This window comes from Neodiprion lecontei, chromosome 6, assembly GCF_021901455.1.
Source record: "Neodiprion lecontei isolate iyNeoLeco1 chromosome 6, iyNeoLeco1.1, whole genome shotgun sequence".
NCBI classification, from domain to species: Eukaryota; Metazoa; Arthropoda; class Insecta; order Hymenoptera; family Diprionidae; genus Neodiprion; species Neodiprion lecontei.
In genome coordinates this window covers 24,835,308-24,858,407 of record NC_060265.1, presented here as the reverse complement: position 1 = coordinate 24,858,407, position 23,100 = coordinate 24,835,308, and the positions used below count along the sequence as shown (strand labels likewise).

The following is a 23,100-nucleotide window of genomic DNA, read 5'->3' as shown; positions in this document are numbered from 1 at the left end:
CGAAAGATCAGAAACGTTCGTCACTGATGTCACAACAACGTAATCACAATTGGCACGCATGTTTACTAAACTTTTGCAAAGTTAATCTGCCGGTTATTCAATATAGTACGACATTAGTGAATCGAATTAGAATCTCTCGTAACAGGTTATGTAGAGATGGACCGGAATTTACAAAGAAAATTGTCACGTAATTTACAACGAAATACAGTCAACGTTACAAATATCGAGCAACACGGCATCCACCAAGATAATCTACCGCACTTCCAGCCATACGTAGATTAATCAAAAGATAGAATCTTGTCACTGCAATGTTATATGGTAAAATATGATTGAATGATGATAAAGTGCACCTACCTGCTCGCGAGGTACGTGACAAATATTTCTACCGTACTGCTGGGAGGGGGGGGCTGGCACGCGGTGACGATGAAATTCAAATCCAACAATAATAAACGTTTTCTTGAATTATACACGCCTACTTGAATTTGCCTGTGTACACTCAAGCTCGTCCACTGATCCGACATGAAACTTTAAGCAAGAGGTCTCTAATTACGAATAATTAAACGAAAGCTGAAATATGGAAATTATAACGTTGGTCGTATGAAACCTTGTATCGCTTACTCCTTCATCAAGATGGCTCTAAGGCCAAACAATTTTTTTTTTTTTTACCTTCACGACTGACAGCCACTCGTTTATATAACGTAATGAGAACGTACGTAAGGCTATTCAACATAATGTCACTTCATCCAACTGTGTAGGTTTACGTATTGTACTTAGATCGGAATTTTTAGTGTCCCAGGACACTTTCTTGGAGCCCTGAAAACCCTCAAGAAACTGTCTCAATGTACTTAAAGAAATTTTATCCGCTGTCCCGCCGTCATATAACTTTCGAAAGAACGAAACGATTTTGTAAAAAAACAGTCGCAAAAATAAGCATGTACAATCTGACGGTCTGGTGTATTGAATCTAATTTGAAACAGTACAATAAAAGAGGTGTCACGTGTGTTAAAAAAAACGGTAGTATCATGTGAATTGTTTACGAAATCCTTGACGCTCCATCTACACGAGCTTTTCATAATTAATGTTTTTGTGCTTGCGTCACATTTTTTTTCCTCTCGTTTGATTTCATCTACAAACGCGGTACAAGCTAACACGGAAGTGCAAGAATGGCAGAGCGTTGAAATTTCATTGCGACGTAACTCGATAACTGGTGAGCCGATTTCAGAAAAGTTCACCGCTTGAACAAGCCGCCCCAGAAGCTTTTACTCGAAGTAGGTTATGTCTCGGTTAAGCTGAAGGGGGAGCAGTAAATACTCTTACTTCATAACTAGTACTTGAATAAGCTAACGGTAACTTGACTTGGACACGTTCGTTGGTCATTGTTAGTACGCCTGGAAATAAATAAAGAGGCGTTTCCACCATTTCGATGTCATTTTAAAATCCCGGGAGACGTTTGGAGCATAACGCAGGAGGCTACGATACGACGAAGGGTTGTGAGTATGTTTTATTTCAAGACGATACAGGGCAAGCAAGGGCCGAATGAGAAAATTGAAATTATAGAGGGGTCAACCGGACATGCTGGTCCTTGAGAATTTCATTTAACGTTTGTAGTTCGTGGCTGTAGTAACGCGAGTGAGTTGTAACCGCCACTTCCCCAAAGTTGGAGAACGTCATTTATAACCTGTTTCTAGGGTGGCATTTCATTCTATTCCATTCTATTATTGTACACACGGCGAACGCCCACCCCAGCTCGGAGCCCTGAGTACAAGGACGATCGATTTGCCCTGCACGTGGAGCGTCCTGTACTTGGGTCCTTATTGCGCGCACTCCTCTTCGCGCGCACACCAACGGAGGAGCACACGCGCACACTAGCGACGAGCGAACACGCTCCTCTGTGCCACGTGCTAACGGCAGATAATAACGACATTGCGACAACAATGCGGGAAAAAACCCCTCGCAGAATCTCGCTGAACCCGGCGCAGCCTTGGTAGAGGGAAGCCGTCAACTTGAATTATTCTAAATGCCGGTATACCAAAGCTACTACGCAGATGCTGCACCTGCGGAAGGAACGCGGAGAGAAGGAATTCGGGCATGGAAATGATCTTGCGGCACACGGCCGGCGGATGAGACGTAGATTCTATTCGAACGGGCGATTACCGAACGACGCGCAACGTGACCACCGAGCCTTCTCGCATTTGTTGACTCATCAAACAACATAAATTCATTACGCAACGAGTGTAATTCCCCCTGCCTACCTGTCCGCCTATATCTGTACCTACCCCCTTTCAAATTAAACGACGCCACGGTCTTATCGCCGGGGAATTTAAAAGTGCGAATTGCTCGTTCGCTGGTCTAGTGTTTACTCGTGATCTAGCTAAAAAAGAAAAACGTGCAAAACTTTGTTAGCAAAGTAACCGCTCGTATGCGTACCGCTTGTTAGCCGCGGTTATATTTCTCTTCGGACCCACGCGCATACCGCACGTGTAACCTAGGGGCAATCGATGTCTTCGGTCTCTTTCTAATTGATAGGAAAGCGCGATCCAAACAGTGCGTGCTTACTCTCCGCCAGCGATGACGGTTACCCTGTACACGAAGGTTCGAAGACCGTTTCGAAACACCCGAAACGAGGACATCCCCTTTAATACAACGCCCGGGCCAATACCAAGATACCCGGGTGATTGCCTCGCCTGCAGAGATGCGGGCGTGTATTCCTAGCCTCGACTTCTGCCTACCGTCCGGATTGGCTGAGGCGGAATTCGCTGCCCCTGCAGGCGAAGTTGTCCTATCAATTCCCCCCTCGCCCCGATTCAACTCCTCAAACAATTATAAGGCTCTGGTTAACGGTCGCCTCAAATGGGCGTGTACGTGCATACAGTCGCCGTTGCCGAGTCCAATTTTGCATCGTGCGGAAAGTTCCGCGGAACTCCAAGTGCACTGTTCGCGCCTTCTTCTGCGTCGGGCAATCGGGTATCGCTTTAATCTCGAGGCAGCGCAAGATGTACGGAGGCAAGAGGCGAGCGATTTATAACAACAACAAACGGCGAGCGGAGCAAAACGACCACCACGTGGACGAGCGAAGCGGGTAATGGTGCACACGTACAAGGCTCGTTCGCTATAAATAGCTACGTTTTTGCGCCGCGTCCCGCCACAACGTCGCGCACCTACATCCATCGAGGGAACAGCGAGCGCGCGTGCGCACCTCCACCGATCTCGCCGTCCGAGGCAGGTTGATGTTGTCTAATTAGAATCCAGTCGATGGTAATGACCTTTGCTCAATGCAAAATACCACTGCCTCCGCCTCGCTGCCTGTTTGCCGCATGTTTGCCCACCGAGAGACTACGTGGCCCGCACGTACGAGCCCTGCATCCTGCAGGTACGTGCGACTAGCTCGAGGCTCAAGGCCTTACCTTCGCCGACTCCTTGTGCTCTCGCAGCTATGTCCCTCCTCCACGCCCCTCGAAAATCCGCGCGTGCCTGCAATTTTTCGCTTATTCTATTTTTCCCGAGACCAACGATCCTAGAGCGATTCTTATCTCCAGGCCTCGATGGCGGTGTGCCTGGAGAAGTCAGCGGATGAACGAGACGAGTGCTGCACTCACCTTTCACTCCAGCCTAACGTAATCCAACCTTTCACTCCAACCGTCTCTTTCACCGCGAGACAGCCTGCATTCTGTCAAGTTAATGTTTTGAATTTCATACCAAGGTATTTCGCGATGAGTTTATGTCTGCCCAAGCCTTTGAGCCACGTGAGAAACGGATAGACCTGTCGCGGTGAATTTGCAAAGAAGAGATACCAAAACGGGGGGCAGGGATATGGGTGGGTAGTTGGGCACATTAGGTCTCATTTGTCAAAACGAGTTTCTAGGCCACGTCTTCGCCAAATGAACTAAACGACGCTTCGGCAAATTTGTTTCGTGAAGCAGGTCATGGAACGTCTGCCAATATAGCGGATCTAATCTTCTCTGCGACGCAAAATGAGAAAAAAAAAAACACCGCGTTTCTTCCGCCCTGTTTCAAAGCTGCGTTTTGAGGACGTCTGGTGTACCATCGTAGCGAGATCCACGTGCGGGTTACCGATCTGTGCCAGGACATGGTTCCTGAAAAAGACAAACGGAACAACGATTAGTTTGACTCAAAATAATAACGCCGCAACCTCGGTCGTCAGTGTTTCGCCGAAGTGTACGTCGTGATTTTTGTAATTCTCGACGTAAGACCTCAAAGAAACGTTTAGCTTCCACCGCATGGATCTGCGTGCAATTACCGACGCGACTGCTTTACACCGACACGCCGATGTATTCGAATGCCAAGTTTACGTGCACGGCGTGTATATTAATGACACGGTCACAGGCACGCAACCTGAACGTGAAGCGATGGTTCTTGACCGCTAGAGCTCACTCAAGCCTTAAGCGCTGAGAAGCGACAATTAAAACGGCGAGCACAGCCAGCCGTAGAACGATATCATTTCCTGGCTAGACCGCGAGCATAATGCGCCGCTGTCCTTGGCCAGGTCGAACATAATACTACGGAATATCGGGACTGTGGGCGTCCGGTGTCACTGACCGATCACGAAATCCAGGCTGGGTGATCCCCGCGACTTTGAACGCAATCCCCAAGACGCGGAGGGTCTACCGCATGATCCATCCCCTTCATTTCGCCACCCCCTCTCCAAATCCCCTCCTCCTCCTTCCCGCCCTCTCTTTCTTCGATCTCGCTGCGGACTTCCCTCGGTTTGTTCGCCGCGGCTTCTGGTTCCTACTTCCTGGTTCGCCGCACTCGCATCCCGAGCCCCGCATCTTGGCATGGAAATGGCCGTGCGATGTGGCTGTGTGAGGTATTGCGCGTTATTACACCTATAATATTTACCAGAGCGGTGTCTATCTGCCACCGTTTTGAGAGCGCTGCGCAAGCTTATAATAGAGTAGTTATACAACCTAATATGCGCCTTCCATTCCGACACGTCGTGCGGTTCAATGCCCGCCTCCGACAAACACGCGCGACGACAAGGACGCGCGAGTTTTTGCCCGTCCGGTCGCGGGGGAGGAGGGGAACCACGTGCCAACTTTTCAACTTTTTGCCGAAACCAGTCGCGGTTTACTGCCGAGAGATTCCTACTTTGGAAGGGTGGGGGGAGGGGAACACGAAAAAATCAGAATGAATATATATGACATCGTCGCTGGTCGAGCCGCAGGAGAAGGGAATACTGTATAAACTGTGTGTGAGAACGCGAAACTAAGCGGCACGAAATCTCCGAGTAAAAGCCTGATTGTAAATAGTATATCTTGAAAAAAGAAGATACATGCAAAATTAAACAACAGAAAAAAAAATGCCGAGAAATGTGATTAAATGAACACACCGTTTCCCGGAGCGAGTTCAGCGTCTATATACACGCTGTTACGTTACCGCTTATATACGCGGTAGTATTTTATGGTCGGAAAAGGATAGCTGTTATGAAAACAAAGTATTTTTCTTTCAAATATAACACGTGATTGGGAAATCTTGTTTCTACCTCGTATTTCTCAATTTTAATGGAACTTAAGTATCCATTGGTACGCACTTGTGACGTTCGTCTGAAATTACCAAGCGCAATTAGTTTCTCGTCTGTCTGACGTCCCTGTGTCAATAATACGTGTATCTGCGGTTATTACAAAACCGAAGAAAAAAGTTACATTAGCGTTGGAATCAGCCTTACGACGATATTTATGGATAACGATTTGAACTTCGAGGAGGAAAAAAAAATCCGATTTTGTAGATATTGACGTCTTTGAATTTTCGTCAAACAAACGGAGTCCACAACCTAAGAACAGAAAGGAAACAAAAAATAAGAGTGACCTGGTTAACGGTGCAAAGCGTCAGCGTCCGCGTATATTTATCCATTAAAGAGGTGAAACGGCGGAGGGACGAGGCAAAGGAAAGAGGTCAGCCGCGGCGGGAAGGGAGTGAATACGTATAGGGTGAATTCAACGATCGGTTAATCCCCGTTGAAACGGAGGAATTCGTTTTATTTACCCAAATACTCGAGCCGTTTGACGCCCCATAGCGAGCAGAGCATCTGGGGAAGTTTGTCAACGTGTTATGGATATTAGCACCGGAGCTAATAGCCGATTCAACGGACGCGACGCCGCGGCGAGGGTACGCGCGTCGCCAGGGCCGGGCTCGATTAAATCTCGCCAATCGCATTCCGAACGTACGTTCTAATTTAATTAACATAGGTACGTCGAATTCCCTCGTGTCATACGGGGCGCGGTCTCATGCACCGGCCGCGTTCCAAATTCGACAATGTCCAACCTGCAGCATCGAGTCAGTTGGCCTTTCCTTTCACCGAGCAATAATTACCAAAGCGATTACTGGTAGGTGGCTAGTTAAGCGACCTTGTTAGTTCCTCGCTACACGAGTGCCGACTGTCTCTTTGACGACGTGGAGCCACTCCGACGTCAAATAAACCGCGGTCCTACGGGCGTCCCGGCTGCGGTAGAAGAGGAAAGAAACGGCGGTACCTGTAAAAATTACCGAATCGAAGAATAAAAAAAAAAAAGAGACATTAAACAAGAAAACACACTCGGACCGTGCTGTACGATCTCGTGATAGCAGACGATCGAATCTTCTATCGAATGAGTGCAACAAAAAAAAGTAAATAAATAAACGGATGAAAACAACAAAGGCAAAATTTATCCAGAGCGATGACCTGAACATTGCTCATGATTTTTTGCAACGTATAACCGTACTCTTTGACGAGTCTTGGATCGAGTATAAGATCCGGTTTCTTTATCGAAGAGCTGCGATAATCTGCTCGATAAATCGATAGAAGATTTACGAAAGTTTCTCGGCAGATCAATGCTCTTTCATGTATACCGCTACACCGCGTGCAAGCGCGAATCTTTTTTCTTTCAATCGTTTTACGAACCGAACAATACGTCTCGGTCTCATTATTATCTTGAGCCTATTTGTCGCCATAACTGGGTACGCAGTACACACACGTGCGATTATGGTAACGACCTTATTTTTCGTCGGAGCCGCATACTGTGAAATTTTACCATTTCTACCACGGCAAACTACAGCTAAATCACTCCGTGCATAAAGTACCGAGACCATAGAAAGCTTCCGGCAATTCTGAGAGGTGCGGGATATGTTGTACGGATAAAAAGTATTAATTGGAAATCGTCCAAAAAGTTCCCGGTGAATTGCGTGCGTGTGCCAGACTCGGATCGATTTTTTAGCCTTCGGGTTGGACGAGTAATTGGTACAGATACATGCACACATTGCTCACTTGGCATTACCAGTCAACGTGAGCCAACTGCGTACGATAGGTGTACCCTTAAATTTTCTCTTCATATTTACCTACATACCTATGCCTCGAGACCTTGCGTTACTACGTTACCTGTGCAAATAATAAGTAGCTTCTGTTCGGACGAAATTTATCAACTGCAGAGGAGCGCAAGCACCGTGCGCGTGTCAATTCTACCGACAGTAATTAATATATACGATTTCTAATTATAATTTAACATCAAAAATTTTCCAAACCGTAAACTTGGTCACAAGCAGACACGTGACGCGTGAAACATTTCAACGCTTAGGAATTTCTTGATTTTACCGAATATACAGAAATATTGGTTGTACGAAAACCTTGGATTATGTACTAAAAATAACATTCCTCAAAAAGCATAGAATCTCGGAATTGAATTAAATTCGAAATTTTATGGTTTATGTAGGAAAAGGGCTAATAGAAGTTGATTTTTTTTCCCATAACCATCTTTTTTTGCATCGGAACTGAATTTTCACGAAGAGCGCCTGATATCCCAAGAACATTCCGTACGCGCATAGATTTCTCAATACTCCCACATTTACCAGAAAATATAATATCAAATTCGTCAACAACTGAACATCCTGGTGAAACAAAGAAGAAACTTATTTTTAGATCAGGCAAACAGAACCAGAAAGTTCAGGATCACTCCCGAGTGAACAGAAATATAAGGGCACAATCGGTGCGTTACATACCTGCGTACAGTGCTATTCGCAACGAATCCCACAGTTTTATCGTGCTCTAAATTTTTTTTAAGATTTCAGACTCGACCGACAAAGACATCGCGGGTAAAAGAGGATACAGTCAAGGCAACGGATGATGTTACTGTACGTGAAGATGCGAGCATGGTCTGCGTCAACTAACGCATCGGGCATACGTTACAGCAGAGCTTGCGTCAATCGTGAACGGTAGCCGACGCGTGTAGAGCGTCGTCACGAGTGCACGGCTAGGATGCGTGTACTTTCGGACGTCACGGTAGACCGAGGCAGACGACGAGAGACAGAAACAGCGTGTGTGCATAGTCGCGGTCGGGAGTGACAGAGGCAGAGGGGTACTGCCGAATTACGGGTCAGCGAGAGGAAGGGAGAAGGAGGGAGAAGGAGACAGAGCGAGAGAGAGACGACGGCACACGCGCGCATTGCTTCGTGCCGCCTACCAAGTACGCCCTGACACTGTGCGCCCTATCAACCGGCCTGTAGAGACAGTAGATAATTCTTCTGGCGCCGAGACACCCCCGAGCAAACAAAATAACTCCAGAGCGTCGGATCTGGGTCCGGTCGAGCACGACGACGTCGAGCCCATCGGTTCCTCAAAGTCGTCGCCGTCTTAGAACACCTGACGCGGCCGGAAGCGGGACGGAGAGACGTGCGACGACCGTTCGTACGTTCGTACGTTCGTTGAGTTATCTTATTTTACTTTCATTCCGGGTTGCCCATCTCCATACGCGACGCGGCCACTGCACTGCAGCCTTGTAGATTAAGGTGAAGAGGTTCACCGGCGGCGCATAAACCTCGGGGGTGAAAAGGGTAGGGAGCCGGATGTCGGACAAAAGGTTCAAGAGTCGGAGGATACGTGGGATTAGCGTGGATGAGGTGAAAGAGGTGGGAGAGAAACGGAGGGGATATCTAAGTTGCTGGGCGTAACGCATGCGGCGACGCCACCGATTCGTAACTACGAAGTCAACCTCTCTTCGCCTGACGTACCTTTCGGCTGGCTAGCTGGAAACAACCCCGTATCCCGACTTCATTACGTATTCCCGATTACAGGGGACACCCGTGAACGCGATCCAACTATGCCGTAGTCGTAGGTGCAGGATGGACGAAATATCATGCGGTCGCAACATTGGCCCAATGTGTTTGTAAGCACACTCGCATTGACGCACTTCTCGCTTATTTATAACTAACGTATTATCCAACGACGCGTAATTTGCATTTGGCTTTATGCACACGTGTGTATATATATATATATATATATATACATATGTATACATATACCCTGAGTCCCGACGCAGAGTGTCTATTCCTTCCAATATCTTGCCCCCCGCCTCTTCTTGGTAGCAATAAGAATTTGATATTTGCCGCATAAAATATAATGTTATACGCTAAGTACACCGCACTGTATCTTATATCTCGCGGAAACGGTACCCGCAGCTTAAGAAGAAGGTAAGGGAGAAGGACGAAAAAAAGGAAATGTAAGTATCCCGGGACACGCGAAAAGCCATTTATTTTTTAGCCGGGACCCTCCTTGGAGCGAAGAACAGCAGGCCGAGGGGTGGGAGACAATAAACAAACCGTGACTCCGAACTTACACTCCTATCTCATCGTCACCGTCAAAGTGCAGAGAGAGAGAAAGAGAGAGAGAGAGTGAGAGAGACGCCGGTCCATCGTTTCTCAAGGGCGACATGCGACAGGCAGCCTACGAGCTCAACTCGCGCTGCTATCCATCGCCGTTATTCCCGGCGCACATCCAGTAGGACACATGCGGGGATATCAAGTTACGATATGCCCACGTACAATTACCCGGGATGGGGGCAATACATTCTAATTCGGTAAGCTCGGGGCGATCCGGAAGCTCAACTTCACCACCGAATGGTACGTAGAGAATCTCCGAGGTGGATGAAGGGAAAGGCTTTGCGATCTTCGAGAGCGTTGGGAAAAATGAAATTCTACCCGGTTCGTCCCGGATTTGTGTTCGCCGTTGCGGTAACCTCGTTAATCCGTCACAGCAGGCATGCAAAACAAAATATTTCTGCCCTGCCGGCCGGAAATAGTCAGCGACGCTGGTAGCCAGCGTCGTCCCTAAGGACAAGGGCTGGTTCAGCCGGTGCTACCATCTTCTCCCAATATTTTCTATTTTTCTCTTTCTTCGCACCACCGGACGGCGTCGCCGCAGAGATTCCTCCTACTCTGCACCGCAGCCGAGCGTCTTGCTTTTACTCTCCTCTCCAGGACCGCCCTCGCTCTCGGAAAGAGATAAACCCTTCAAGATTTATAATCACCTCATAAATAATAAAAGATTAGGCCGATGAAAGCCGTTGCGTGCACTCTCGCATCTCGGGAATCCGCCTTCGTTTCGAAACAAAGAAACGCATCGAACGACACTGAAACGCAATGCAGCGCAACGTGACGTAACGAACCGCGGACGTCAACTGAACACCGCGCGATCATGTCGAAGGAGGAGGTTTCTTGGCCCCAGCCGACATGGGAACCATACGAATTACGACTAACGCGAGAAAATTCCTCAACTGATTATCCAAACACGCTGTCGCAGACGGTCCAGACACCAGCAGCCACTGCGCTCACACAATCGGAGACAATACTATTTACAAAGCCTGATTGACTCTGATAATCGTCCAACGTTTGTCGGTATTTTAATTCGATATACGTGTTGCAGCTGGGGGTGTCAAGGCACGCCTGTATTAACAGACGAGTACAGTCTTCAATACAGTCGAGATGAAGGATTGTTGTTATTAGTATGTCTCCCCCACTATCGATTATGAACTAAAATTCGAAGCTAGCAGTTGTGTGAGAATTTGAGATTAGGAGAATCACGATCGTGGAATACAGGGATCTGAGTAAACCTGAGGCTGCATGAAATATTCTTGTGGCCTTCGGGAGAGAACTGCAGTAGGTGCAGAGGGGTCACGTGGTCTATATTACGGACGGCCCGAGGGGATCTCTATCTATCTCCAGGAACGACGTTGAAGGGTATTTTCCAGAGGCGTGAAATCGAAAACACGAATGAATTAGGGTGGCGGTAGTGGGCGTCTCCGTGGTCTTCTCCAACATACGTCGGGGCCCGGTTCCCGTGGGATAAGAAAGAGCGACAGAGAAGTATAACGAGAATGAGAGAAAAGGCCCTCCCGGGAAAAAGCAGAAAAAATCCTATCAGCTGACTCATCCGGGCGGCGTGTCTTTTCTTCAGATAAGTCGCACGGACCAAAAAGGGAGGGGAAAAAAAGCACAAATATCGAAACAGAAAATATATTTGTGATCCCCTGCGATAATGGATCCCGCAGGGCGATCTGATTTTTACGAATGACGAACCGAACTCTCGGTATATATTTTTGAAAGTTGAACTCCAACGATAGTTGGTAAGTCATATGTGGATGACAGTTGTGCAATTTATGCAAATATTATTCCCGTAGCCTATATATTATAAAATACCTTGATGCAGGAACCATACGTAGCGTGGTGAAAACCTTCTGCATATTATCTCGGTTACTTTGATAGAAGATAGACGTTTGAAAGATATTGCGCAAGACTATTGTAAACCATGGATGTGGCACCAAATAGGCGAAGACCCACCTACCATGAAAATCGTGTCAAAGCTCAGCCGTTTGGTCGTAAGAAGGATGCGCGTAGGCAGACCTGAGGACGCGTAAAATCACATCTGCCGTGACAGCAGGGCATCTAGGTTAGAAAAGGAAGAAAGCTGTTCGGTAACAATAAAAAGTAACGTTTTATATGAAATCGGTTTTCTATAAATCGACGGTAAATTGCGTATTTACCATTGGTCTAATACGGTGGTTTATTTCTATGTGCTCAAGTACCTCGCTACCAGCGGCACGTGTGCTGCCGCGGGACGGGTCGTGCCAGTTGATTCAAATCTAATCGAAATCGATTACGAAATGCTGCTGCAGGCCCGTCGCCTCTTATACGTCGCAAAGAAGAAGCGCGCGCAATCGTCCCACAAGCCAGCGCCGCGGACGCGACTGAGTCGAAGAGAACGGAAGAGAGAGAGAAAGAGATAGAGAGATAGAGAGATAGAGAGATAGAGAGAACGAGAAGGCGATGGTGGGGGAGGAGAGAAAGATGGATGGATCGTCGCGAAGGAGGCGAGCAGGATGCGCGTGCGAATACGAACGGGGCTGGCTTTTAACGAACTGGAAAGGAAACGTTGCCAAATTACAAATTAGCAAGACTTCCTGAGTACCCACTAACGGCGGTACCGAGGAGCGCATTATGTTACCGCCCGACGAGCCGAGGCAGGAAGACGTCCTTCCTTCCGGCGACCACGCTGCGTCGACGATCGCGTTGCACCGCCTGCAGGCGCGACTTTGACGCGTAGAGGCATGAGCGCTGGAACCGGAAGTTACCGGTTGAACCGACGATTGGCCAACGTAGGCTTAAATTATTATGAATATCATTTCGGCACGCGGTGCGTTTACACAGCTAGCAGCGTCGAGTCACGCGTCGCAGGTCGAAGAGGGACTTTTTACCGGCTGCATATAAATTCTCACTTCCGTTTTATCCCGCTGATCGAGAAAATAATGATTGAGAAAATGTACGTCTTATCCGTGTGACGATCGTTGCCAGCCGAATCGGATAATGTAGAAAAATTCCAGAAGGACGTAGACGCGTACTAATTATTGCCCGAAGTCATAATCATAACAAATCACAAAACGCACCAAAGGTGAACTATACCGCGGGGATGCAATTAACGCGATGAAAGAGAGACATAAACGAGCACGACGTGTCATTACCAAACGGATCTCTTGCTATTGCACCACTTGTGCAATATCAGTTGGATACACCCATGCGGTATGCACGATACGCATACTGCAAGTGCGGACTTGGCGCCAGAAAAATGACTCGGTCGATTCGGTATAACAGTTTGCGTGCAACTCATGATTTTTCGCAATCCGCAATTCCGGTCCCGATTTCTAACCATAGGTATACATTACATACACACAATTCGCAATTATCCCGTACTCTCCGCTTGCGGTTTATTCCGAAGTAGGTCACGTGCATGCCTCCTTCTCCGTTCAGGTTCACCTCTCTGTTTTTATTCTTTTTCTCTCCTCTCCTCCCCGCATCCCGCTGCAGGGACCAGCGCCTTGTATACCCCGTAATTACAACCCGCATCTTCATTCGGAACTAAAACTTTTCTGAAATTCAATTATTTGAACCCCTTGATCCATGCAACGGGGGAATACATTCCGGGAGAAATGACGAGCAAGCTTTTTCATTATCCCTCAAGTACAAGGGATAAGAAAAATCATTCGGAAAACCCAGGGCACGTTCCCGACCAACTATAAATAGCTTTTAAAGAAATTGCATAAGTTTCCGTGCAATCCGTTAAGAATGAAAAAACCGTTCTAAAAAAATTTCCGTAACAATAATACTTCTCGAAGTAAAGTTTGTGCAAACAGCGAGTCGATCGGCATCTATTTGAAATTCACTAGCGAATGCACTCAACGTTGATTCGTTGGTCGGTCGGTCGGTGAGTCGGTTGCATAATGACTTTCTTCGGTTGCATAATGGCTTGACGGACAACCGCAAAGCGCGGCAGGCAGGCAGACGGGCAGACAGCCGGACTTATGCAAGTTGTTATTGAGCACGCGGCGTGCAAGATAGGCTGCACCTTGACCCGTTTCCTAGCCGAGGCTTCGTGCGCATCTATTATTGCGTTCGTTGCTAGGCAAAGCCTTCCCCAGAGTCGCAAGGAGCACCCGGAACCGCCCGAGCGCATTACGGCCGGTGGCGATGCTGCAGCGTCTCGGAAGCCTCAAAGTCGATTAGAAAACGAAACGTCGTAAACGAAAAAAAAAAAAAAAAAAAAAAAAAAAAAACTGGCACAAAATTCGGCGTCCAAAATCGACGACTGAATCTGAAGAACGGGAAAGGCGATGAATAATTCGTCCCATAATTATACGTTATCCGCAATCAGTGTCCGCGCCGAAGTGAACTTTCATCGCGGCGAGCCACGTCGAGTGAGCTCGCTGTCCCACTTCGCAATCGCGGTTAAATACGTATAATAAGTGCAATGCAACAAGTAAGCGAAGAGGAGTCGCGACCCAAAGCCTTCAATAATATACCACCACCTTAATTAGCCTATCCGGAGCGAAACGGCTGGGCTTTGTACACCGAGTAACGTCTCAGCCAGCTGGCGCCTTCTCCGTTGTAAACAAAGATTGCATAATCGCCGGAAAAATAGGTCAAATAGCTGGGACGATGTAGCTTGAGCGTTAGGGCGCGCTCGGGACGCTGACCGACATACCATCAGGTGAATCATCGGTTTTCAAAACCTCCGTCCTGCACCCAACCGCACCAAACCTCGTGGTTTCTCCGTCGCCCCGATTCAGATTTCTTTCGCAATTACCACTCAAGATCCCGTCGCCAAAGACGCAGAGACAAGAGCTTCGAGCGCGGTCTAACTGCGTTTTTCTAATCGGCAATGGTGCGCCTCGACGCTACGCTGTACACCCTGAACCAGGTCAAGGCGTTGCAGCACCGTCGAGCAGCGGAGGTGCGCCGGAGCTGTTTTTCGATTAGCGAGCGAGCACGGAACGGCAGGTGTAATTATTTTCATTCCGGAGTTTTGATATCCACCTATTCCTCCTCTGTTATTGTCAAACCGGAGCTAGGCACATTATACTTATAGTATAATGTATACGATCGCATGGGGAATGAGTTCACGTAGGTATATCTATACATGTAGATGCGTGCGCCGCGACGTTACGCATATTTCGTCTTTCGACTGCAGATTGGCATTATTACTGCATTCGTATAGTACGTATAATATTGGATAGTCAAGAGAAGCGGACCGTCTTGTATTTTAGAAACGTTATCACCCCGATAGATGCATCCGTATTCTAAATATACACGCATCAATTGGCTTGTTTCCGAGCCGCGCTATGAATACATTTTCATTCCTATATTTATACGGCCGGGATATACCTACGCCGCTCTCTATCTCACCGTGTCGTCTGTCCCCCTGCAGCAGCGTTCGCTCGCACGCGACCGCGGTCGCGGATCGCGTTTGCCCGACTATTCAGTGACGTCCGGGTTAATAAATTAGGCGTAAATTTCCGCCATCTAAAATCGGAGGGTCGGTGGATTTGATCCTCCCGAGCGAGAAGAAACACGCGGTGGTCGCAGCTCTGTACGCCCGCGCTTATCGCGGGTAAAACGCGAACCTTCTATCTGTCCGCAACAAAACCCAATCTCCCTTGTTCGCGGCGACGCTATCTTCCCACCCTCGCGACAGAGGACGGATATCTCTCGCCCGACCGAAGCCTTCTCTCCCTCTCACCCCCGTTTCGTTGCAAGCTTTGATCTTGTACTTGATGCTCTATCAGTTATCCGACACCTTTGTGTACCCACCCGGCAAACTCTGCTGGATGGAAGTATATGCAAACAGAAACGTGGACGTTGAGCTCGAGCCAAAGCCAGAACCAACCTAAGAATCACCTTCGGATACACATCGCGCTTCGGATGCACCGTCCTATACCTTTGCTCTTACGCCTTCCGCGAGGTGAAAAAATTCTCTCGCAGCTTGCTTTTTTTCTTGAATCGCCCGTTTATTCATTGAAAAATAATACGCAAACTTTCACGTCCGCGGAAGTCGTAGCTGTATGAGAATTCCAGCTGCCCCTGGACAAATATACCCCTATGGTCTGTTCAGCCCATGGTTAGTTACTGTTTACAGTTTACCTTCAGGTCACATTGTTGGTAGAGAAGGGGCCGATTTTTGGCCAGGTGCGGGAAGTAAAATGCGGGAAACAGTGTAGATTTTTTTTCAGTTCAACACCTGGCTAACACCGTGCAATGGCACTGACCGAAGATCATTTTTATGAAAACGCGAAGGGAAAGTAGCGAAGCTTTTCTGGTTTACAATGCTTACCATTTAGTCACGGCAATCAAGATTCCGCTTTTCTTTCTTTCGCATTCTCCAAGTTTGGAAGTGTAAGTCATCTATTTGTCTCGAAGCGTGATGTTCGTAAAACACATGAACGACCTTCTAATAATTAGAAAGAACACAAGCTATAAAAATACAACTTCTGACTCATGAGAAAATTGATACGATCTGTGAGGAATTTATAACAAATTTTGCACGAAAGCCGTGTGAATCTAGTTCCTCGGAGGATTGTGAGAAGTCGACGCGTCATTTAACGGAAGCTTGGCTTTGCGAGGACCGGACGAATTTTCCCACGGCATAACGCGGTGCTATTTATACCGACTAACTTTTCCACGAATTATGGAATTTAAATCCAGCTCAGTGAACGGGGTCCGAAAGTCATCTTCAGCAAAAATATTCCCACAGGATAAGTAACCAGTTGAGGGTCGATAAGCTTGGATGAGTTTGACCCCATCCTTTGAAGTACATGTGTCATCGAAAATTGCTTGAGATGAACGTTGAACCGAAATATTAACAGGCGCCTTCGTAACCGCGCGTGCAACGCTATGTACGCACCTGTGCTTCGTGTAGATAAACGAGGTCGCGTGGCGTCCGAACAGCAGGCTGAGTACTAGGTGTGTGCAACTGAGACGTCGAGGTATTCGACTTGCAGGAGGCCGGCAGTCTGTTCCAGGAATCGGGCCAAGGGAAGAAAGAGACGAAGAAAAAAGAAAAAAAAAGGTATCTCGACCGGGCTGTGCGAGCGGTGGAAGAAAGATTGGGATGAGAGGCGGTGGGTTGAGGAACCAAAGTAGTTTGAGGGAGTGCAAGAGGAGGAGGAGGAGGTGGACAGACAAGGAATGCATCGCACCGCACACGGAGAAGCGGGTTCCGGCTGCCTAAGGTCTCATTCACAGCGAGGCGACCGAGTACGCTGGCTTGGTTCATCGTCGTCGTCGGGTCGGTGCTTGCTTATCGCGGGAGTGAATTTTTTTTTCCCGCTCCTTTCCTTTCGTTTTTCAACTTGGCTTTAGCACTCGCCTCCGGTCAGCTAGTCCAGAAACGAGGTTCACGTGGTGGATCACAGACCAGCCGGCGTGGGGCGGTGGAATTGAGAATACATACAGAAAACAGGCGATGGAAAGACCGGCCGCAATCTTTTCCGCTGCGGCGCTCGGATTCGCGTGTGGGGGCCCAGAGCGGTGGGCGCCCCGACGGAGAACAAGAACCGAGCCGCCTACGTCGATCGTTTCGCAACATTCCTCGCCCCCTCGTCGTTACTGCAGTTCCTTTTCCTCCCTCCCCCCCCCCCCCCCCCGCCCCCCTCCACCCTTTCCTTTTTGGATTCTTTCGCTCCTACACGCCCGCTCGCGTGTAGGCCCAAGAACTTCGCCCATGTGCAGTGGTTCCCAGAAGCTCGTATACGTTCCTATCGTGACGTGTCGCGGGACTGCAGCGTCCACTGATGAACTCTTATTTATTTTCGGATCAGATTCCCTCCGCCTCGGCTGTCTGGACCAGCGAAGGCCGCAGGGGCGGTGCCGGCCCTCTTCTGCCGACGAAGGTGCCCGACTGGCGGAACACGTCGGTCGTGAAAGTTCTGCGTAAAACGCGATCGATTCCCCGCCCCGCAATCGACAGATATCGAGGTCCATCCGCCGTGGTGGTAAATCCATCTGGAACAAAAGAATATATCCAATCATTTTTAATACGTGGATCATCTGGCTGCACTGTCGTGTCAAGAGTAGCTCGGACAATTTACGTTAATTTTCATCGCGCAGAATGGACGAGGAATCGGTTGGAACAAAACTCTCTTACGGTGACTACCTTGGCTAAACAAAGGATCGTACGAGCCCGAAAGCATGGATGAATCTACGTCGCACTGTGTCAGAGTATCGGAAGGTTGGTATAGGTGGAATAGAGTTGAAAATATTACTCCTTTTCCGACACGTAACTGCAGGGTGCTTTCCTCTCCGGCGTACGGGTACGAGGAACGAAATAACCGAACATTGAACCTTTCGGGTTGGACAATTTGTGGATTAATATCTGGCCGTTCTCTCCTCGGGTTCCGAAGAGAGATGAAATCCGAGCGCGTCCACTGTCGCCTCGGCCTTCTTCGTCGTACACCGGATATTGAGAAAACCTTACATGCGTCATTTACTCCAGAAGAACAAGACCGAGGTGCCAGCTTTTAACCGCATCAGCCAATTTGGAGTATCGCTTTACCAGAGGGCTCGAAGCTCAGTTTAGTTTCAGGATTAGATCACTCGTTAGTAGCTGGCACGTGTATCTTGAGTTTACCCATTTCACGCGAGATGGTGGGGAAAAGAAACTGTCGTTGAATAAAATCTCAGCTGTGATTACAGGTGGACGATACATTTCGGTGTATCTTACGTGCCTTTTGAAGATCGTGAACAATGCCTGACAGTGGGTGGCTCGTCTCGTCTCTCTTGGCCGCCTTGTTATTTTCGCCGCGGAACGGTCGAGTGCAGCAGACAGGGAGTGAAGATAAAAATGTCAGGTTTCAAGTCCCTGGTCCGATTCCGTGAAACTCGGTTCGCTCGTGTATTCGTGCGTTTCGTTCGTCCTCTAGATGAGCACCTCTGGGCAAGTGGAAAAAATCCTTGTATTGTCCGGACTTCCTTATTATGTCTGACCGGTAGTGACAGGCGACCATGCTATGCCCGCTTTTGTGAGGCACTTTAAGCAAGCCGCCCGAACTCAATGGACTAGTAATGCGTATAAAGTCAGACCACTAAAGAAATTTGTTCTTTCTTCCTCGGTTGAAACTTCCTGTATTAATGTATTTCCAAGTGTTTGACAATGATAGACATTGTGTCCGAGCCGTGAACTCACAGAGACGAACGTCCTCATCCCCGCCCTTGCCTTGGGACGCATAGATTCGTTAAGCATCAACGAATCGAGGATTCCCATCGCCGCAGTCCACTCCATCAAATTTCTTTTCCTTTTTTCCACGTGAGACGCAACGGTGCGCGACTGGGTGAGCGATATCCTTCGCACTGGTTAGAGAGAGAGAGCCGAATCGATCGGACATATGGGTAATCAGAAATGGGCAGCCTATACAGCGTTCGATGGGAAGATAATGAAGAGATATCTCCAGTTTGCGGTGATCCGGAAGAACATTATATAGGCGTCGAACGAGTTCCATCGGAGAGTTCACCGAGCCTGATATGACTTACGGCCTCGCCGTGGTGGGTAAGTCAGTTGTTGCGGTAGGTGTGTGTATAAGCGTATCCTACTACTTGCCACAGCGAGGGAGGGAGTCCATTCAGGTTTCGAGGCCATTATAAAAGTGACAACTAGTGAACAGTCATTCTTTGCGGCGTAAACGGAAGCCTGCCATTATGCAATGGAAACGGCAATTTCCGGGTCATTGTAAGCCAGGTTGATCCGTTCTACGCGCGGTGATGGGAAAGTGGGAAAATCGCGCCTTTTAAACCTAACCGAAACATTTTTTTCTTCCGTGTTTCACTTATTTCTTCGTCTTTTCAACCCCAAAATTGTGTTGCAGATTATCTCCCGCAAGGTACATTTCACTTCGTCCTTCTCTTTTTCTATGAACCTTATCCAATAAACTTAATCCATCTCCAATATTTTCTCGTTTTTACGTAAGTGTGTCTCTTTTTTTTTTCTTTTTTAACGAAAAACCTGTCATCTGATACGATCTTCAATTGTTATATACACGATCATCTTTTCCATTTCAGTGTGTCTCGTTTTTCATCACCGCTTGCTTCTTTGCATCGAATTTGGCACCGCCCAGCGCCATGTATCCATACCACGTAACCAAAAATTGCTTGAAGAGAACCGAAAGCGGTTAGAAAATGTCGGCGAACGTAAACCTGCGTGGGAAGACGTTCTGGGCCGCATAGACCAGCCAAGATTGCTTTCTATCGGGACGAATGTGTGGTGTATATGTACAGATATATTACATATGTCTGTATCATAAAATGATACATGAAAACTTGCAGAATGTTATTCGATAGATTATCTCTTTTCTTGCTACATCGATGCAGAAACTGTACGATTTTCTTTACTCTATGTCAATATATACCGATGAAAAACAACTTGTGCGAATAAACGTCTATGCATGCGTTCTGAAATATCTTTATATAAAACTTTTATTTTGTTTCAAAATGTGAATTTCATGCTGTTGCAAATTGGGATGAAAAATATAATAATAATAATCGAGTGGTATTCGCACGTTTTCTAGCTTTCATTTTGTTTTTGTTCTCAACTTGCTATATATACAGGTTTGATAAAACGTGGGCGTTGCAGCAATTGGTAAGCCTTTGTTAGTTTCGACCTTGGTATGTATTTCCATGCCAAGAAACTTTTCTTTGTCGCGGTTTGAACATTGAAAAATCATCCTGTTAACACGTGCGAGGTTCGTCCTGTCCTTATTCGTCCGGTAATCTCTACTTTGCGTGTTTCGCCTTAACCAACTTCAGAGTTTTGTGGTTTATAATTGTGAAGGAATGACAGAGGTTCATCGCGAATGATCAAAAATTTCTCAATCAAACAGGCAAAATATTATGTATGAAAAACGAACATATTTTACGAGGTTGAAGTTAGTAACGTTATTGTAATGAAACATTGGGGAAAAATCATTATTTTCTTAATTGTAAAATAACTTTTATGGAACTAAGTTTTCGAAATATGAGCATATTTTGTTTTATCACAGTTTGCTGAATTTCAGACAATTCCAAAATCGTGAAATAACTGTGTTCCCTCAGCATGAATCGTTACGATAACGTTACAAACTTCAATATGATCATATTTTACGGTTGTATGTAGATATTATGTTCGAAAAGCTGGAGCAAACTCTTCCAATCAACAAAAATAAATATAAACAAATAAACAAATAAACAATGCCACGAAGTACAGAACTGGTGCCGATATTCTTTCCTTCCGCGTACAAAAATACATCGCAAACACCGCAAACTCTGTTCCGAAGCTGCAATGGATGTCTTGTAATAAAACAGCACAAAGAAGTTTGTGACAAACCGGGCAATTTCCTCGAGCGATGTCTTCCAGCGTGTTTCTCTCTGCCTGAGCTTTCCTCATGCGCGCCGGCCGCGCCCCATCCGCTTGAGCAATTTCAAAAAATAAGCGCGTAGGTATATAAGTATGAAAGTATATATGAACCAATTCCTCGCACGAGTTGAGACAATTTTTATCACAAGGAAACATCGAATCGCCCGTGTCTCCCGGCAGCGTTGCACTATCAATTTCGCAGGAATAAATAAAATATGAAAGTGTATCGGTTTATTCAACCATCTACGAACGGGGTCCATCCAAGAACGTGAAGCGAAGCCGGGGGAGAAGGGCGTCGCAAAAGGTCCCTGCAATGGGCAGAGTCCTTTGCGAACATTGCCGATTCTTCAAAGGAGAGAACTAGAATGATAAACTGCATGGACGAGTCGCAGCGGCGGCGGGCAAAGACGATCCTGCTGCAGGGATGCGGCGGAATCCTCTGTTATACTTACCTCGTGAAGAAGCTCTTGAAAATGCATCGATGCGATCCGGAATAATTTTGTCGGAGAAAACAGGCCAGTCATCCAACTGCAAAGGTGAGATGCCGACGCGAGATACCTCCGCGAGGGGACCGCGTGCATAGTCTGGGAAAGTGGTTCAAGATTATGACCCAACGATTACGACACCGAGGAGTACGAGGAGACCTGCAGGCCGCTTGCATTTTCTATCGACAAACGGAATAAATGAATCGGAGGATTACAGGTACCCAGACGGCCTTCTTGCACCCCGGACCACGGGCGTATCTGGGACCTTGTTCGACATCGCGAATCGCTTCATCGGCGTCGTCGTCTGGGGTGCGTGTAAAACCCGTGTGTCGCGCGTATTTTCGCGGTATTCGCGATTACTGATTACCGATAACGCGCCCAGGAACAAACACTTAATTAGTACGAGCGAGACTTGGACACGAGGCGAGCTCCGTACGTTTACACCAAAGTACCGCGCGTGGGTGGAATTGGGCCGATGCGTAATTCTCGTACACAGTTTTATTTATTACGACCGATAATATCACGCTTGTTTACAAGGTGTCGTCGTATAGTGGGTCGGGACGTCCGCGTTATCTGTACGTTACCGGCCGGCCGAAGCAAACCGAAGACCAGCTTGCGGGAAAAGATGTACACGGACGGAGTCGGTTCGAGAAAACATCGTCATCCCTCAACAATAAGAGTGAAACATGATAAATAGCCTTCTCCCTCCCAAATCTCGAGGCCATAGTCTTCGTGCCTGACTGAGACAGACTGAATGCGCGGCGATCGTTGCTGGGATTTCGTACTTATTCATTTCTTGTTGTATTTCTTTTTTTTTTCTTCCTTTTTTTTTTTTTTATTAAACATCTTTCTCACGCCTCCAGACTGATTTTTTTCTCCCGCCTTCCCGAAGAGGTTCTCGAATTTCCAATTATACTCAAGGTTTGAAAAATAACGTCGTTTCGATCGGGACGTTTTCTTCTTTTCTTTCATCCCTTTTCTTCACATCCTCTACAGCCCGCAAGTTTTGTCATCTGATCCGCAAAAGATACCTCGTCTTTCGGCTGCTCTTGATCTCCTTGCCTCGTATACGCCCGTTGCAAGTACACACGTACATATCCGTAAAATAAGAAGAAACGCATCGATCACGCGTCTGCAGGGGTCGTAATTCACGAGGAGGATCGGTTTTCCTCGCTGCGTGAAATAAAAAATATATGACAAGTTTTATCGCTCACTTCGTTTCGCTTTTAAAATACTTTCGATGCCTACTTTGTCACGCCCGGTGAATTAAACTGGGATGAATATCACATTTCTCACGTTATACCCATATTATTAGCATCCCCTCCCCCTCTTATTATTCGCCTCTGACGTCGTTCTCCGATGCTTAGTTACCCGCCGACTCGATGACGTTATTACTACACCGATCTGCTATAGATGCAACGCATGTATACTACACACATAGCGCACCCACGCCGAGATTGTGGGCCCATTCATGCCCACACTCATTCATGAATTCACGATGATGAGAGGAAGTGAGCTGCGCTTGTGTTTCGGTGTTGGAATACATAATAACCCTCGCGTACATTCCACGTAGGTGTGGACCCGACCTTATATGCGCAGGTCCGCGGATTACAACCGTGTGGGTATATCACGCGCATGCACACG

General features: G+C 47.3%; 1 protein-coding gene and 1 long non-coding RNA gene across 2 annotated transcripts in view; one reads left to right on the top strand and one right to left on the bottom strand.

The window, feature by feature from the left end:
• LOC107223053 (3-phosphoinositide-dependent protein kinase 1) overlaps nt 1-23,100 on the top strand; it is a 329,093-nt gene that overhangs the window by 165,088 nt on the left and 140,905 nt on the right. The gene's annotated exons all lie outside the window — the stretch shown is intronic.
• Nucleotides 17,270-23,100, bottom strand: part of LOC124295216 — a 62,519-nt gene continuing 56,688 nt past the window's right edge. Inside the window, exon 3 of the long non-coding RNA XR_006905128.1 lies at nt 17,270-17,592. This is a non-coding gene — a long non-coding RNA (uncharacterized LOC124295216). The remainder of the gene's footprint in view (nt 17,593-23,100) is intronic.